The sequence below is a fragment of the Bactrocera dorsalis genome, chromosome 3, assembly GCF_023373825.1.
Source record: "Bactrocera dorsalis isolate Fly_Bdor chromosome 3, ASM2337382v1, whole genome shotgun sequence".
NCBI classification, from domain to species: Eukaryota; Metazoa; Arthropoda; class Insecta; order Diptera; family Tephritidae; genus Bactrocera; species Bactrocera dorsalis.
In genome coordinates, this window is record NC_064305.1 from 70893569 (window position 1) to 70911446 (window position 17878).

General features: G+C 35.3%; 6 non-coding genes across 6 annotated transcripts; 2 read left to right on the forward strand and 4 right to left on the reverse strand.

The window, feature by feature from the left end:
* The first annotated feature begins 9939 nt into the window (after positions 1-9939).
* Trnaf-gaa (transfer RNA phenylalanine (anticodon GAA)) lies at positions 9940-10012 on the forward strand. The gene has a single exon. It is a non-coding gene; the product is annotated as a tRNA-Phe (tRNA).
* A 1544-nt stretch (positions 10013-11556) lies between these two features.
* Positions 11557-11629, reverse strand: Trnaf-gaa (transfer RNA phenylalanine (anticodon GAA)). Its single transcript has one exon. It is a non-coding gene; the product is annotated as a tRNA-Phe (tRNA).
* A 272-nt stretch (positions 11630-11901) lies between these two features.
* Trnaf-gaa (transfer RNA phenylalanine (anticodon GAA)) lies at positions 11902-11974 on the reverse strand. The gene has a single exon. It is a non-coding gene; the product is annotated as a tRNA-Phe (tRNA).
* A 240-nt stretch (positions 11975-12214) lies between these two features.
* Trnaf-gaa (transfer RNA phenylalanine (anticodon GAA)) lies at positions 12215-12287 on the reverse strand. Its single transcript has one exon. It is a non-coding gene; the product is annotated as a tRNA-Phe (tRNA).
* A 751-nt stretch (positions 12288-13038) lies between these two features.
* Positions 13039-13111, reverse strand: Trnaf-gaa (transfer RNA phenylalanine (anticodon GAA)). The gene has a single exon. It is a non-coding gene; the product is annotated as a tRNA-Phe (tRNA).
* Positions 13112-16329: 3218 nt separating this feature from the next.
* Positions 16330-16402, forward strand: Trnaf-gaa (transfer RNA phenylalanine (anticodon GAA)). The gene has a single exon. It is a non-coding gene; the product is annotated as a tRNA-Phe (tRNA).
* The last annotated feature ends 1476 nt before the right edge of the window (positions 16403-17878 follow it).

Consider the following 17878-nt stretch of genomic DNA (forward strand, 5'->3'; position numbering starts at 1 on the left):
TGACAGACCATTCACGATGGCTGCATTCAAAGTGAAAATATATTGATTTGTTAGGTAGAAAACTTAAAGATTTTGAATTAAATTAATTATATTTATAAAAATAATATTTTATATTGACAAGGAGTTGTTTATTTTATGATTCTAAGACTATTTTTATTGTGAATGACGTAATTCACTCATAGGTGGCGCTGTGTAAGCAGCGTTAGCCTTGTTTACAACTACAAAGTTGCGGCACCATTTTGTTCGGGAAACAGTTATTCGTCAAGTTCAGTGCAAATTTAGTTTCGCAAAGTAAAAAATGTAATTTAATTGGTTTATTCAACAAAAATGTATAAAAACTGTGGTGAAATGTTTATAGTGATTGTGATACATAGTTTTTTTGTTAAATATAATTTCTACCTGCAGTTTTATTATGCGATGCCAGCTCGGTGCAGGAAACTGGAAATATCGCAAGTTTTGAACAAATATCCGTTTCCTTAACAAAAATTTCGGTTTAAACGTTCATTAAGACGCAAATTGGTTTCAAGAAGTGTTATAAAGTGCGCAAATATGAGCTATGGGCTAAATTGATTAGCGGAGCGCTAGCGCTCCACAAGTGTCAAAAAATAAACCGAAATAGCGCGTCATGACGCAAATACGAGCAAACATTCATACCCAGATGTCGCTGTGTGGCCAACTACAAAATTGCGACACCACATTGTGCGGAAACAATGATACGTCGAGCTCAAAAGAGTTTTAACCAAATATCCGTTTCCTTTAAGTTAATTTCCCTCTCCGGACCGAAGATATCGAAAAGTTGGACGCAAAAATGTTATGATTTGCGATAGCTTGCGTTGCAAATCAGCTTAGTAAGAGAAGTGCTAGTGCTCTATACATATGAGAATCAAAAATAACAATCGGGTCTACACAATTAAGTTCTTTGTGATAAATATAAATATCAGAAATGCAGATGGCGTTGTAAAACGTTACCATAGCTACAAAGTCGGATATTATCTACGTTGTCCGCAAACAGTTAAGTTTTTTGAAAATTTTAAATTTAACGAAATGCAATGGTTTAACCTGCGTTATCAACCATCGTATTGCCGGCCGGCGATTCAATGCAGAATATTGTAGACTTAATTAAATAACAGAATAGAACTATAAAATTATAAATATTAAGAAAAAATTAAAAGTGCAGATTTCATGCGTTTTATAAAATAAAAATAATTATGTTACCGTATAAAATTAAAGAGTTATTAAAGACAAACGACTTAAATTTCGTTTGAGAGGTGAATAGTGAAAACCAAATATGTATATATGTGATTATATACGCGCGTGTGATGTCGAAAGCTATGAGGTTTTATTTGTTTGTTTTATTAAAATTAAATTAAAAAATAAAATGATTAGCATCAATAAGTGTAGTGTAAAGTGAAATTAAAAAATAAAATGATTAGCATCAATAAGTGTAGTGTAATGTGAAATTCAGAAAAAATACAAAGTATGTAGTATGAGCTGACGAAAAAATTTGAAATGCATATAATGATAGCACCAGAAATCGAGCAGGTGAGTGATAATAAAACATAAATTACTTTACTAGGAAAAATGGCATAAACTTGTATTAACATGTAATGGAAAAATTTATTTAAAAAATATAATATTTGAATGGCAAGAGGAAAATGTTTGTGAATAAGTATTATATTGATTTGTCTACGCATGTTTGTATAAGCTGAATATAATTTTGTGCTACTGATTTTATATTGTAAATATTATAGGAAGTGCTATAAATGAGTCGCCATACTTTTTTGTCGGTATGGCAGTTTTTGTTGGTAATGTGGTTTCATTATTGTTTTTTGATTTGTTTAGAAATTTGGTATTTACACTTTTATAGTTGAAGCAAATTAATCTTCTGCATGTGCTCTGAAATTTTTGGAAACAAATATTTTAAACTCGGCCATTGCGACAGGATAATATAAAGTGAAAAAAATACGTTTTCCTTAGATGAAGGAAAAAAGCTGTTAATTGGATTTTTAGCAAAAATTTTTAGAAAAAAATGAAAATTTCTGTGAAAATGTCGCGACATCTTTTCCACATAATTGTAATCAAAAAAACATAGTTTCGAGAAAAAGGCGTTTAAAAACGTCGCACTTAACCGAGCCAGCCTTAAGGCTTTATCTCCTATTACTCGTATCTATAGGATAATATTCTAGAGGTGATGTAGAATTTAATCAGACAATAAAAAACATTTTTTGAAAACCGTAAACCCATAATTTCTAAACTTGTGTATTTTCTTATACATTTTTTAGAATTTTTTTTTTTAGAAAAAGATTTATTAATTTATTTAGTATAGTTACTTATTAATATAGTCATCATATACTAAGCTTTCAGTGTCATAACATATTTCCCACTAAATTAATATTAGTCCTAACATGAGTTAAACTGCCCCATAAAATAGGCGCGAAGCCCCATTTAACACTTACTTCCACAATCATTCACTAGAAAGCATATACAAACATACATATGTACATACATATATTGTTTTACCCGCGCATATCAAGACAACCGTACCGCTTTATCCATTCCGTCACCATCCGCATGACACTTCAGCATAGGGAATTGACGTGCGCGCCTGATTAGGGAAATAATTATACCATCGCGACTGCTGAAAAGTGAAATTAATTATTTACTTGTACCGGCGTGCATACAACAAAATATAGCTGTATAGTATGTATGTACATATGTACATATGTATGAACGGTTTGTGGTTAACTCTGGCACTTGGACGAGGAAGAAAAATTGCAGTTATTAGACTAAGTTTACACTTTTCACACAAAATAACTTCATAACATTGTGGAAATTCTAAATTGTGTCTTAATGCGAATTTTATGCATCGCTGATATTATACGAACCTATGCAATGTTCTTAAGTGTGGCTGCTGATTGCTCTGCTCACGGCTCGTACGCTCGTTAGTGTATTAACATATCCCTATAATTTTATGCATAAGAAGAAGTCATATTAATTATGCGAACACTGGTTTATTTATTACAAAAATAACGCATTTACAGTTAAAATTTATTTTTTAAGTCATTTGAATGTGTGATCTTGTTTATTATACATACCCTGAAGTTTGCCACAGAGTTTGTAACACCCAGAAGGAAAGGTTGGAGACTCTATTATGTACACATACTTGTATGCATAAACATATATGTACATATGTATGTATGTATGTATGTATATGATTAGCATAAATAGCTTAGTCTATTCAGCCATGTCCGTCTATCTGCTTGGATTTGTGTTTATGCTAACTAGTCTCTCAATTTTTGAGACATTGATATGGAATTAAGAAGCAATTCATTCTTGGCTCTTGTTGTTGTTGTAGGACAGAATTCCGCCGAGCAGACAATCCTTGACCGGATAAAAAATCCGGGTTCATTCCAGTTACGTAGACCCGACTGTCGGGGAAACAGATTCTACTCTCTTCAAATATACATACTAGGCACAACTTGATTTTCACTAATAAATATTTAAGAAAAATAAAATAAAAAATAGCGACTGGAATTGTCCAAGGCCCACTAACAAAGCGAAGAGCATCCTTTGCGTCCTGAGAAACTCATGTTATTCAAAATTACATATAATTACGAGTATTTTTTTAGTTTAGTTATATGTATATTTGAAAAAAAAAATCCAACAACCACAAATGTTTCCCTCCAATCAAAAGCAAATGCAGCGGCAATGAATCCACCTTTGTGCATAGACATTATCCGCGTCTCGCTGCCCCCGAAAATTGTCTGTCTGTCTGTCAGTTGGGATGCTGTCGCTCCGATTGGCACAGCGTCTGGCTGGCTCGAGCAGCTACATAATTACGCATCACTTTTCCTTGCGCTCTTGTATTATTATAATTTTTTTGCAAATGTTGTTCGTTTTGTATTTGTTATCTCGTTCTTTTAAACTTATTTATGAACTGCGTAACTGAACTTGACCCACAGCGTGTGAGAAAGTTATGTTAGAAAATTGCGTGCGTGTTCATATCTTTGTTTTTGTTATTCTTTCAGGTTATTTTTTTAAATTTTTTGATTGTACATTGTTTTTATATCTGCAGGATTGCGTGTTTCCTTTTAATTTGCAGTATTATTATAACTTTAAGAGTATAGGCAGTAAGAGTTTAATTTGGCTGAAATTATGGGGTTTTAAAAGTTTTAAAAATTCGTTACTTTTTTGTTGTATCTCATAATATGTGCTCATAGCGCTTATGTTGGAAAAAAGCTTCGGAGAAAATACCGTATGGATGTAGTATCGCACCAATTTTAGTGTGTTCGCTTGCTCAAGATTGAGGGCATATAATAGCTATAATATAAAAAATCAAATTCGTTTAACTTTAATAATTATAAATGTAAAACAAAGAAAAGAGAAAAAATACATAAAATTAAATAAAAAAATGTAAAAAATCAAATTTGAAATAATAATAGTAGTTCCAAGAATAATAATAATGTGGGTAAAAAATAGTAAGACATTTCTGACTTCTGTCAGTGTCACATCAAAATAATCTTTAGCGTTTAGTATACGCTTATCTTTCAGAAGTAGTTACATAAAGTGCATTCGGTGATTTTTATGATGAGAAAAATTATTCAACAAAGAAGTTGCATTAAATTTTGTGTACGGAATCAAATTCTTGTACCGAAAGGTTCAGAATGTTGGAAAAGGCCTTCGGTGATAATTTTTTATCACGAGCAAATGTTATTGATTAGTACAAATTATTCAAAGACGGTCGAGAATGCGTTGACGACGAACCAAGTCTAGGACAAGCCAATAAAATAAAGGAATTGGTGCCTGAGAATCGACGATTAACAGTCAGAGCTCTTACTGGCATTGTTGGAATATCGGAAGGATCAGTGAAAACCATGTTGAAATATCATTTGGACCTAAGCACGATTGGTTCTAAAATCACTAAATTTTTTCGAAAAACAGGAACACTTTAACATCTAATGATTTCCGTACGTGTTGCTTAGTGCTATGAGTTTCCGTACAAAGTTCAAATAACAAGCCGATTAAACCCTTTATCCATACGCATAGGGAAAAATTGATTAAAATGGTCAAGAAGACAATAATTTGATAAATTGCCTGTTTACATCTGATAAGGCTCATTTTGATCTAAACGGCAATGTGAACAAGAAAAATTACCGTGTATCTTCCTCTTCTTTATTGGCGTAGACAACGCTTCCCGGTTATAGTCAAGTTTGCAACAGCGCCCTAGTCAAAACTTTACAGCCTTTTCGCTGTTTGGCACCAATTGGAGATTCCAAATGTAGCCACGTCCTTCTCCACCTGGTCTTTCCAACGGAGTGGATGTCCTTCTCTTCCTCTGCTTGCCCCAGCGGGTACTGCGTCGAATACTCTCATCCATTCGGACGACATTACCTAGCCAGCGTAGTCGCTGCCTCTTAATTCGCTGAACTATGTCAATGTCGTCATATATCGCGTACAGCTCATAGTTCCGCAGAACCTTTTTCTAGAAAACTCCTCACGCAGACTTATCAGATGTAGTCATCGTCCATGCCTTTGCAGTTTATAGGTGGATGGAGATGATGACTGACTTGTCTAGAGAGGACTTTACTTCTCAATTGCGTACTCAGTCCGAAGTATTTCTCGTCTTGTCTGGAACCTCGTTTGGTAGCGAACTGCTCTGAAAGGTCTTACCCGATCCCGACGGAACTTTTGATATTGCTCAGTGTTTGTAAAATAATATTACAGTAAAAGTTAAGAATTCTAAAGCGATATTTAATACACGAAAGATAGCTTTTCAACCGCTTCACCACGAAAACAAATAGCTCACAACTTTATTGACCACCAAATGTGTGAGGCAAGGTATGAAAATTAGTTCATTGATCGCGCGCAAGTAATCGGCAACACGTTTACGCGGGCACTACGGAAATGCACGTCAGAAAATTTTTAGGTCAACGCAATCAACAAATCAACGCGAATAAATTCGTGCAACACGAGCATAAAGTCTTAACTTATTCGCAATGTAAGTAAAGGTGAAGACAAATTTGTACAGACAGACATAAGTATAAATAGTGCTTTATAAGACTACAAACCGATCAGCAAATCAATGAAGTCCAGCGTAAAACACTAAAACGGCACAAAACCTTGAGTTTCCGCTTGACTTTTTGCATGGAAATGTGATATTTGAACTTTGCGCATTTGCAGCTATTTAGTGTTGTTGTGTGCGTTCGATTTTACTTACATAAGCGTTTATATGTTATTTACAATATCTGTATATGTTATATATGTATGTATGTATATAGGAGATTTCAGTGCACAACCTTGCAAGAATAAAAGCGGCGCGCTAATCACTTGCATTCGCTCTGGCAGCGGAACTCTTTGGCTTTTGCGAAGCTTTAATCGAAACGTTGCTGGCTTCGGCTTTGGCTTACCGTGTATTTGTTGTTTCATTTGCGTCGGCTCTGGCAACGCTTCTTTAGACAATATGTTGCTGGCTGTACAATGCTGCTCTACAATTTACAACAATTGATTGCTGTCATTAAAGATGAAAAATTCTTCAAATGTCTGACGGAGTTTAAGGCGTTACGGCCACATGGAACGTACAAGCATACTAACAGTTATTACATATGTATATACATACATAGATGCATGCAAATGTGTTTGTTTACTGCAAAAAATCTGCTGCGCTGAGTTTAAAGATCAACGAAAGCAACAATAAAAACAAAATATCTACTTTAACATATAGAATTCGTACTTTTTATTCCTTTTCGCTTGTAATCGGTTCACGCGCGCTTTCGTAAATACTTAAGCTCATACATATGTATGTACACACATATGTATGTATGTAAGTTTTTACCCTCCTCCTATGCTTGTAAGCGTCCATTTTGTCTGCTGTGTGCTTTAAAAATTTGATTGGCCTACACTCCTTATTTGGTCGAGCTGATTTCGCTATGGTGTGAAGGTGATAATTTTCAGTTGCCCTTAATGTATGCAATTTTTTCAGTGTTTAAACTCTTAAAGAAGTCATTATGAAGGCATAAACCACAACGTGTTGTTCAAAAGCCGCCAGTGTGTGCTAAAATATATGCTGTCACATTTGATATAAATACATAGTCTTCTACTAATCCCATATCCTTTTCCTTGTGTAATTATGTAACAACAAGAATTTTTGTCCTTTTGCAAAAATTATTATTTTATATTCTATAAAAGAAGCATAAACTATTAAAAAATTAAGAACAACGGGACATGATCTCGCGTTTTACCCATTATTAGTGAACGTGTTGGGGTTAAAAGGCAATTCCTCCCAAATCTGGAGTTCTCAGCGGTGCTCTGTCCACTGCAACCGTATTTTAAAGATTTTTTCTCCAACAATTCACTACAATTTTCTCCAGGCGCTGTTTTTCTCCTTACGATCCTTCTATTTACTATACTGCATTGGCCTTATTATTTTTTTTGTTAATAGTTTCCTAGCTCACAGACCAAATTTCTTTAATGTTTTGTGATTTTCATTCACAATTCCTCCTCTCTCCCTCTTTGGCTGCTTACTATTGACTCCATATTAATTTTAAGTTCGAACTATGGGCTAAGCTATGCAAAACTTGGGCCGATTCGATTGAAAACTAATATTTTATTACTTTTTAAGAAAGCTTACAATTATTATTTTGCTCTAAGTAACACTAAACCGATGTATATTGAAGAAATATATAATTCTGAAAGTCTGTATTCATAGACCCTTCAATAACTAGCCATCGAATTACGAACAGTTACAGCGAAGGAGGTGGAGGAGGCGGAGGACGAGATCAAAAGCCATTCCTCCCGATCCCGAAGTTCTCAACGCTCTGTAACAATATAATACAATACAATCATGCGTGAGAGGCGGTTTTCTCTCTATTGAACCTTCCTCCTTTACAATTTTGAATTGTCGTTACTATATTTTTGACAATTGGAGTCATATCCTAGGTGAAATGATGTGATCATATTTTAAAAACTTACAGATCAATAATCATTATCTGTTTGCCAGTCCATTAAGATACAGAACTGTAAATTAGTACAACGAATCCCAATAATGAAGTGTTTTTTGAAAATTTATAAAATTAAGCGTGTCGTGACTTCTTAATATGTACAATGTATATACATATCAAACTATATCAGCCAATTTTTTTCAACCCTTCTTACGCTAGTCTGAAAATAGGTGAAATCGGACGATAACGCTGCCCACTCACCGTATAACGGTTTTGTTAAAAAGGCACAAAAAGGCTAAATGGAAGCAGGTGTCAAAATTGGACGATGAGCGTGTCAGGCCCACTTTTATGTGAAATCACTGGACTTATTCGACCGATTGCAACCAAGTTTGATACATAAAACACAAACCAAAACTTTGCACAAATGGTGCCCTCTTACTTTCAAAAATTGTCGAAATCAATTTATAACTTTTCAAGAACCCAGATGCATATGTGTACCCCAGTGCGTATGGATGACTTTTTGCCGAACATATCGGTACACCTGTGATCAAACTGAAAGGTGAATTTTAATTTTTACTTCGCGTATTTTTCGAATCGGTTTGTTTCTGTAAGTTATTAGTACCGTTGGTGACGTCTATGCTGAATTTCACGTTAAAATATTCATCTGTATTTGAGATACGCGTAGTTTTGTGAGGCTCCAAAAGTGAATTCTTCGATTTTTATTATGTCTGAATTTATTGAACAAAGAAGTGCGATAATGCACCATCTCATACTGGATTGGTTATTCGTGATCATTTGCACACATTTTCAACTAATATCATGCCGCAACCACCGCATTCGCCTGATTTATCTTCGTGCAACTTCTGGATATTCCCAAGATCACTCCGAGGACACCGTTTTGACTTAATTAAGGATATAAAAGCTGAATCAAAGAAGGCTCTGATGGCCATCACGACGGAGGATTTTTCCAAGTGCAATGTTGACTGGAAAATTCGTTGGCATAAGTGTATTGCAGTGGGAGGGGATTACTTTGAAGGAGATGAAGTGGACAAAATTCACCTTTCAATTTGATCACAGTAGTATGTTGACCCGAGTGCGTATGGATGACTTTTTGCAGAACATATCGGTCAATCTCTGATATATGTATAATTGAAATTCGGTGAAAATGTTTCTATGTTATAGTATGTCTGTATGTCAAAAATGAGTTGAATCGGAACCATAGCTCCGTTCACATATATCGGCAAAAATCGAGAAAACCTCGTACTTGAGTATGATTAAAACAAGCATAATTGTCATAAACTCGTTTATTTCAGCGGATTTTTCTCTTTCAAGTTTAATACAAAATCTTATTTTTATAATATTTTCCTTCCGAAAAAAGAACAATTGCTCTCTTTTTCTTTTATTCTGAGATCGTGGGTTTGTAATTTACATACTCCGGTACCGTCGGCTTTGGCTAAAGAATATGTACATATGTACATATCTATTTTATGGAGTCTTATGAAAATTTGTTTAATATTATATTATGTGACCTTTTTTCTTTTCATTCTTCTATTAAAAATTCGTATATAATGTCCATAACTCTCCGTTTTCTTTAACCAAACAACTGCATTTCTTCTATGAATGATAGTGATATGTGAATTTGTGATTACTTCATTAGCTTTTGAGTATATTTAATCAAAATACAAGTATTTTACGATTATAAAAGATAACAACAAACAAATCCACTTTCGTTTGTACGCACACTCCAACAACACGCTTATTCAGCAAGTGCTATATATAGAAATGATAAGGAGAATCTTTTCGCTAAGCAACTGACCATATCCGAACTATGTATATTTTATTGTGGTGTGGCTTCTTTATATAATTTACCGCTAACAATACCCTAATCTAAACAAATTTATACAAAGTGGCACACATTTTTAATGAACTACATTTGTGGGAGTGTGTGTGCGAGTATGTCGGTGCGTAATCGCCTGCTCGACGAGCGATTGAGATAATGTGCGCCGAAATAGCTCAGTTGGGAGAGCGTTAGACTGAAGATCTAAAGGTCCCCGGTTCAATCCCGGGTTTCGGCATAAACAATTATTTTGAAAAATTTTTTATTTTAAATATAATTTTTTATAATTTTTGGTTTTGTTAAGCAGTAAATAAGTATACTGCTTATCAAATACATACATACATGTATGAAAATAATTTGTTTCTACTTTTCTTGCTTCAGAACCGCTGAACTGTAGGAAAAATGAGTTATTACCGTGAGTCGATATAATTCATAACGGTTTGTTTATCGTTTTGCCTACATATACCCACAAAGGGTGTGTCGGTTTTTTTATAACTCTTTTGCATATATTAAATTTTAGCACATATTTCATAAATATTCAAAAGTAGTTTGCTTATATTCATTTATTGTACGTCCTTTGCTTGGTAAATGTTGCATAAAATATGTACGAACAAGGTGCATCCTGTAGAAAAAGACAACAAGCACTACAACAACTGTCGACTACTGTGCAAAGTTCAAACATTTGTTTTGCTGCTGACGTTTTTTCGCCTGCAGCGATTGGCACTTTTACGGTACATAGGCGAAAAACACACGGCTGTGAATCAATAGTACATATGATGAACATATCTACATACCGAATATATATGTACATATGTACATTTATTTCATACCTAAATTAAGTAGCATATTTCAATTTTTACATAATACACAAAGATTCCAAGGCAGATAAGAAATAAAACAAACTAGATCGCTGAGAAGGCGGGTAAACGGCACGTAGACGTTGAAATGTGTAGTCACGTGTACATTAATTTTTTCGTACGTCCATAAATATGCATGTACTAAGTCAAATATACACCATTGAGTAAAACTGAAGCTCCCCTACTTTCGTTTTTTATGTCTCATTTCTTGAAGAATATACGGTCTATAGCATACTTTTCGCAATACCATCACCTACATTCATTATTGGTTACCGAATAGATCACGGTCAGCACGCAGTGAAGAAAATAGAGCAGCCGTAGCTGCGAGTGTACACGAAGACCATGGAGAGTTTATTCGGCGCCGTTCGCAGAAACTCGGACTGACGTATGAAACGTTTTCGAACCAAATTTTGTTGAGCGATGAGGTCCATTTTTGGCTCACTAGGTATGTGAAGAAGCGAAATTGCCGTATTTGGGACGAAAAGCAACCTGAAGAAATTCAAGAACTGCCATTCATCCAGAAAAGACAACGGTTTGGTGTGTTTTGTGGACCGGCGGAAACAGAGTTAATGTTTTAAACTTGCCTATCCCAGCCCCATCGAGAACTTTTAGGAGATCGTTAATGCCAAAATAAAGCTAAAAAACTTATTGAACCTGTACAAATAGCTTGAAATGGCATACCTCATTTGTTCCTTCTATACCAAAACAGGCTGTCAACTAAGATAGAAATGGTTAAATTTTTTTAAGGAAGAGAAATAATAAAGAATTCAAGTAATACAGAATTAGCCCTAGGAAGGAGTAAGGAAAAGAGGACACTACTATTTTTTTGTTATTTGCTTTTCCCCTACTATTTACAGGAAGCTTCAAAGTTTTTTTTTTTAATATTTTTACCATTTTCCATCAATTTTTTATCAAAAAGTTCTGATGCCGAAACCCGGGATTGAACCGGGGACCTTTAGATCTTCAGTCTAACGCTCTCCCAACTGAGCTATTTCGGCTATATTAAACCGTTAGACGCCCAAACGGTTATTACAGCAGTTTACCGTTAATTAAAAATATTTTTGGTATGGTTTAGTAATCCCTCTATATGCTATTATAATAGTAGTGAGGTTAAGACATGAATAAAAATAAATATGAATAAAACTTTAAAAATTGTTTAATTAATACTATATTAACTATAAATAATATGTATTAAACATGACTATTTAATTATTATAAAGTAGTAAGAAGTATATTCAAAAAATGTACGTTATCACAAATAAATATAAATTGCCGAAACCCGGGATTGAACCGGGGACCTTTAGATCTTCAGTCTAACGCTCTCCCAACTGAGCTATTTCGGCAAGTAAAGAACCTTCGAAATTATTCCCGTTTTAAAGTTTCGAAATATTTTTTAAATTAATAAACAAAAAGAATTAATTTACAATTATATTAAAATATCCATCCAAAATATTGCATATTAACATAACGACGGAATTTTTTAATTCTCCATTAGCTCTTCCCCCTACTATTTACACGAAGTTTTAAACTTTTTCAATATTTTTTTTACTACTTTCATCTATTTTTTTATTAAAAAGTTCCGATGCCGAAACCCGGGATTGAACCGGGGACCTTTAGATCTTCAGTCTAACGCTCTCCCAACTGAGCTATTTCGGCTACATAAAAAAATACTCAACAGTAGGGTTACCGTTTTGCAGAAAAATGTTTTAAACTCATTTTTCAAAATCTTCGATAGCTAAGCTCTTATGGAAACCTATTTAGTCGTTTTCGAAAAGTTGAATTTTAAAGATTTTTTTCTTGAGATTCGTTCCGTTCAGTTCCTTTCTCTCGTAATATCTATTGATGTAACAGATTTAAGGCCGTTTTCTCAATGTCTGGTTAGCAGACAGTGAATTAGAATCTCAGGTGTCCCAATGAAAATGCCAAAGTTTAACCGTTACAAGCTGTCAGTGTAAGGGCCGTTTGCTCAATGTCTGGTTATCAATCAGTTAAGTTCTGCCCAATTTAACTGAGGCTCCTTCTTTCGGTAAAGAACTTGTTTTTTAACCAGAACTTAACTGATTGCTAACCAACTCGGAATTAAGTTATAAAATAATCAGAAAATTACTTAACATATCTTATTATCCACTTACTTTTAGCCTTAACTATCTTATATATCATAAAAATGATCGATTTATTACACTTTAACATACTTTATTGGGTAGTCGAAAAATTCTTTTCGTATTTTGTCAATAGATGTAGTTGCAGGTGTATATCTCCAGTGCCACCACTCACATTGGGTCATACCATATAGTGTTGGAAAGGTAAGATTTTAAGCTTCATTTAACCAAAAAATCAAAGTCGAAAATACTTTTTCGACTACCCAATGTAATAGTAAAATATAAATACTGACAAAAAGTAAAGTTTCTGCCGAAACCCGGGATTGAACCGGGGACCTTTAGATCTTCAGTCTAACGCTCTCCCAACTGAGCTATTTCGGCATCTTATCTAAAATTTCATGACAGTTTCTCAAATATAAAAGCAATGTTAAAACTTTAATTTGATCTGAAGAAAGGTTACATAAAATCAGAGCTTTGGACATACATTTGGGATATACAAAGTCAAATGTTTGGAAACTTGTATTTTGATCCATCAACTTTAAGCTTTCTCAGGGTAGTTAATAATGTTTTAAAGATCTAAAGTTTTTGAGAAAAGTTTTCTTCTAAATTTTCAAATTTTAGTTCCGTTGGAAATCAATTGCAATTTACAGGTTTTTACACTTTATATTTAACAAGATTACATCAATCTTTAATCAAGCAGCTCATAGTATCACCGATATGGCTTGACGTTGTGGGAAATTATCCACTTTGGATCACCAAAGACCATCCGTTTCAGAAAAGTATTAATTTTGTTGCAATTCGGAGGTTTATAAATTCGATACATCAGGTTTTTATATTAACTCTTGTGCTTGTTTTTATAAACAGTCTTGTTTTAATGGTACCAAATGGTTTTTTGTGCTATGTCCAGTTCATGGTAATCGGAGCAATGCTTACATGACGGTCGGCCGATTTCCATTACCTTACCGATATTTTCTGCAATTGGTCTTCCAAAGCGAGAATGCGCCCAACTTCTTCTTCTCTAATGCTAACTTTGGTTACGAACCAGTATTTCTTCTTTCTCTACATCAGTTTTAAGAAATCTAACCTGTGGTGCGGCATATCGGAGTATATATAGAGTTTTCCAATAAGGGTGGTATGATTTCTTAAAAAAAAAAATCCTAATTGTTAAGGAAACAATCGATACAGTTAAATTCTGAATAGTTCTGAGTAAGCATCATTCAAATGGCCTCCACGGATTCTTTTTCAGGAACGAGGTCGATAAACCCAATTTTAAAGTACTTTTTCCACTAAATCAAGTCGTATTCTTAAATAGTCCGTACAATATTCACTTCTAAAGCTTGAAGAGAGTCTGTTTTATTGTTAAAGGTCAATGCCTTAAAATAATCTCACAAGAAGTAGTCTAATGGTGTTAAATCACAACTTTTTGGAGTCCATCGAATATCACAATTTCTCGAATTAATCGAACCTCAAACTTGTTTTGGCAATAATTCAGTTGTTTCACGTGTTGGGCGGCACGTAGCTCCGTCTTGTTGGAACCAGATGTTGTCGAGATCAAAATCTTCAAATTACGGTCATAAAAAGTTGTTTATCATAGATCTATACTGCTCTCCATTGACAGTAACGGTGTCACCAGGTCCATTTCGAAAAAAGTGCCGAGCGATGATTCCACCAGACCAAAAACCACACCAAACTGTCAATTTAGGTGAAGGTAATGGTTGTTCTTGAATAATTTGTGGATTTTCTTTCAAATTCACTACTTCCAATGGCTCCAGTTATTGAATGAAAACAATTTTATATGAATGCAAGCCCAATTTTTTTTTAAAACTCGCAAGGTTGTGGTTTGAGACAGCCCCAATTCTTGAGAACGTCTTAGAGTCAAGAAATTGTGGTAGCAACAGTTGCCTGAACGGCAGCAAAGCTTTTAATACTCCGAGCGGCTGTCAAACTTATAAACCCATGTCTTATCGGTAGTTGTAATGCTCTCCTTGAATGTTAAATCGAAATTCACACGATAAAGTTATCTGTTTACGGTACTCTTTGAAAAAATTCAGCTTTATCTTAGAAATCATATCATCTCTATTGGAAAAGTTGGTAGTATTCCCTCTTATATAAAACATTCCAATACTCTGATATGTATTTATGCATGTCAACGTATATGTGTGTAGATATTCAGAAGTCATACATATTTCGTGTGCCTATTATTTCAAATATTTATTCTACCTAGTAGAAGCAACTATGAATCCATATTTATGACATACCAGAGACTCACTAGACGGCTAATAGAAAAATATTCAACAACAACGATTTAAAGCACATTCTTTTTGAACGGTTGCGTGCAGCATGCGCATGTTGGCTACTGTGGCACCAAACGCTAACCGCCGACGGATTTTTTTTTTTATTTTTTCCACACATTTTCATGTCGACCAAAAGCAAAACCGCACGCAAAGCACGCAATACGCGATCTGATGAATAAAATTAATAACGAAAACCGAAAAATCTTAAGAAACAGAATTAAGAGAGACATTCGGCGCGCAACGAGTAGCAAGTAAGAAGCAGAAAGCAGAAAAATAGACATTTAAAGCAAAGAAATTAACGAATAAAAAAATGAAAAAGTTTCGAAAATTTCTTCAACACAGCACAACTTCCTGTCTGCCCGCAGGGTGTGCGCTGAACGCAAGGTTGACTGCCTGGCCGGGTCGCTTGTGGCATGCAAAGGCCGTTCGCGCCGTTCGGGCTGATCGGCGGCGGTACGGATGCCGCGAAGACAGTCGTCGCCGCCGCCGCAACGCGTTGTCGCTGGCCATTGATGATCACTAAGCACCAGCGCTGACCCACGGTGATGAACGATGCCAGGAAAAGCTGACTGCGTGCGCTTGTTGTTGTATTTGTGCTTGGACTCGCGACGATTGTAGTTTGTTTTTATTGTTGTTTTAATTCATGCTTCAAGTTCTTACGTTTTTAGTGGCTTTTAACTTGGCGCTCGGTAATAATTTCATAATTATGGGTTTGCAGTCGCGCCAACTGATTCTGATTCGGCCAACAACACAAATAGTAGCAAAAACTTCAACCACAAATCGGTTTTAATAATAAAAACATAAATAAAGCAACAACTTGGCAAGTTGTATTTTTTATTGTTACGCCGCTTTTACTTTTTTCGGCTAGTTTAACTGTCCCTGACGAGGCTTTTTTCTTCATTTGGTCCCGCAGAAATGCGAATTCGCGCCGGTTTCAATGTCGCTTATGGGCGTGGCATTCCAGCGAAATGCTGCTCATACTTCATAGCTTGCGCTCTTTTCTTTTGTTGCCTGTAGTTGCTTTATGTTGTTATTGGCGGACGTCGCCGACGACTTTTTAATGTCCCACTTTTGATAAAGCATTGCGTGCGGCGTGCAGGGGTGCAATTTAATCATTTTGCTTAAAAAAAATCAAGGTTGCATTGATAAGAGACAGTGGCTTGGCAACTTTTGTACCGCGCTTAAGACAAAATTTGTATAACGGTGACACAGTTCGCTTTTATTTTTAGATTTTAAGTAGTTTTGGCGACCTTTCTTGAAATTCTTTTGAAAATAAAATTTATACATGATAGGGATTTGATAAGTGCCGAAATAGCTCAGTTGGGAGAGCGTTAGACTGAAGATCTAAAGGTCCCCGGTTCAATCCCGGGTTTCGGCAAATACAAACTTTTTGGTATTTGGTTTGGTATAATATACATACTTATATCAGAAATTTAGATACAATTGTTTACAATGTTGTTGTAGTTGGGTTTTTGTTGTAATGCGTGACCTAGTAAATAATATGTGCTTACATTAACAGCAGCAATAGTCATCGTAAAGTCACCAGGAGACTGACAATATGCTACAATCACATATTTTTGGCGGTCACTGGCCAACGGAAAGTGCTGAAGAAAGCTTCCACAATTCTTTTGTCTATAATGACAATGATGGCACAAGTTTATAACATTTGCACTGATTGCATACTCATATTTTTACTTCTAATTTTATGCAGTGCAAACAAACTCCGCAGAAAATCTGCTTGAGCATTGTATTGGCTTTGTTCCTGATCGGAAATACTAAAAGTGCCCATGTCATTCATAATCACGCTTCCACAATTCGCATATTCGAAAATCGCGGATATTTATGTAGACAAATCGTATAGAATTACAAGGGCTGTCCGATAAATAACCGACCTCAACGTGAAGCTAGCGGCACATATGAAAAAAAAGTTTCTACTTCAAATTGTGCATATTATAATAGCTACCAGACATGCTTCATTGCGCAATTATCTGTTGACAGTCGTTTTTGTGAGTCTATTTCGGTGATTTCCCCAAAATGGAAAAATTTGAATATCGAGTTGTAATTAAATTTTTATTTTTGAAAGGCAATACGCCTTCACAAATCAAAGATGAGTTGGACTCTGTGTATGGTGACTCTGCACCATCGTTTGCCACCGCATCGTATATATGGTTAGTCCTCGTCTGCTAACTTATTTGCGTATTTAGTATAACAGGAGTTATCCATAATTCCATTTAGGTTAAGTTAAGTAAGGTTAGTCTGGTAAGCCAATGAACCTCTTCTAGTGTATCATGATGTGGGGACCCCAAATGCTTACAGCTCGATCTGGCAGCCGCATTCAGCGGGCTTGTGTCGCCACCAGACAGTGACCACTTAGTTTTCCGATCATGTTTCTATAGTCTCTTCTATCGACCTCCAGTAGGAATTTTGTGTACTTCTGATCCACCGTTTTGCACATGACTTTTACAGTTTTGCACCCACGTAGCTTGTTCCATAGGGTTTTGATTTTCCTTATCATGCTTTTGTTCAGATCGTCGTATTGACAATATCTCCCAATGTTGATGATGTTTTCAGTTGTTAGTCTTGCTCCATTCTTAGCAATCCCGCCAATTATTTCAGTGGTCTCGATGCTCTTGTGGCCTGTAATTCATTAGAAGTGAAGTTGTTTGGTTCTGGCAACATTTTCCACTGTTACTCTGCTTCCTAAGGCACTCACTGGCATCACTGTCCACTGCTGCCCTGCTTCCTAAGACACTTCTGGTCGATATGCGATACGCGGTTACTTCCTTCACTGCTGCTTGGGTGTCTACGCAGATTTTGACTCGGGAATTGGCAGCAGGTGCATTAGAGGCCAGCT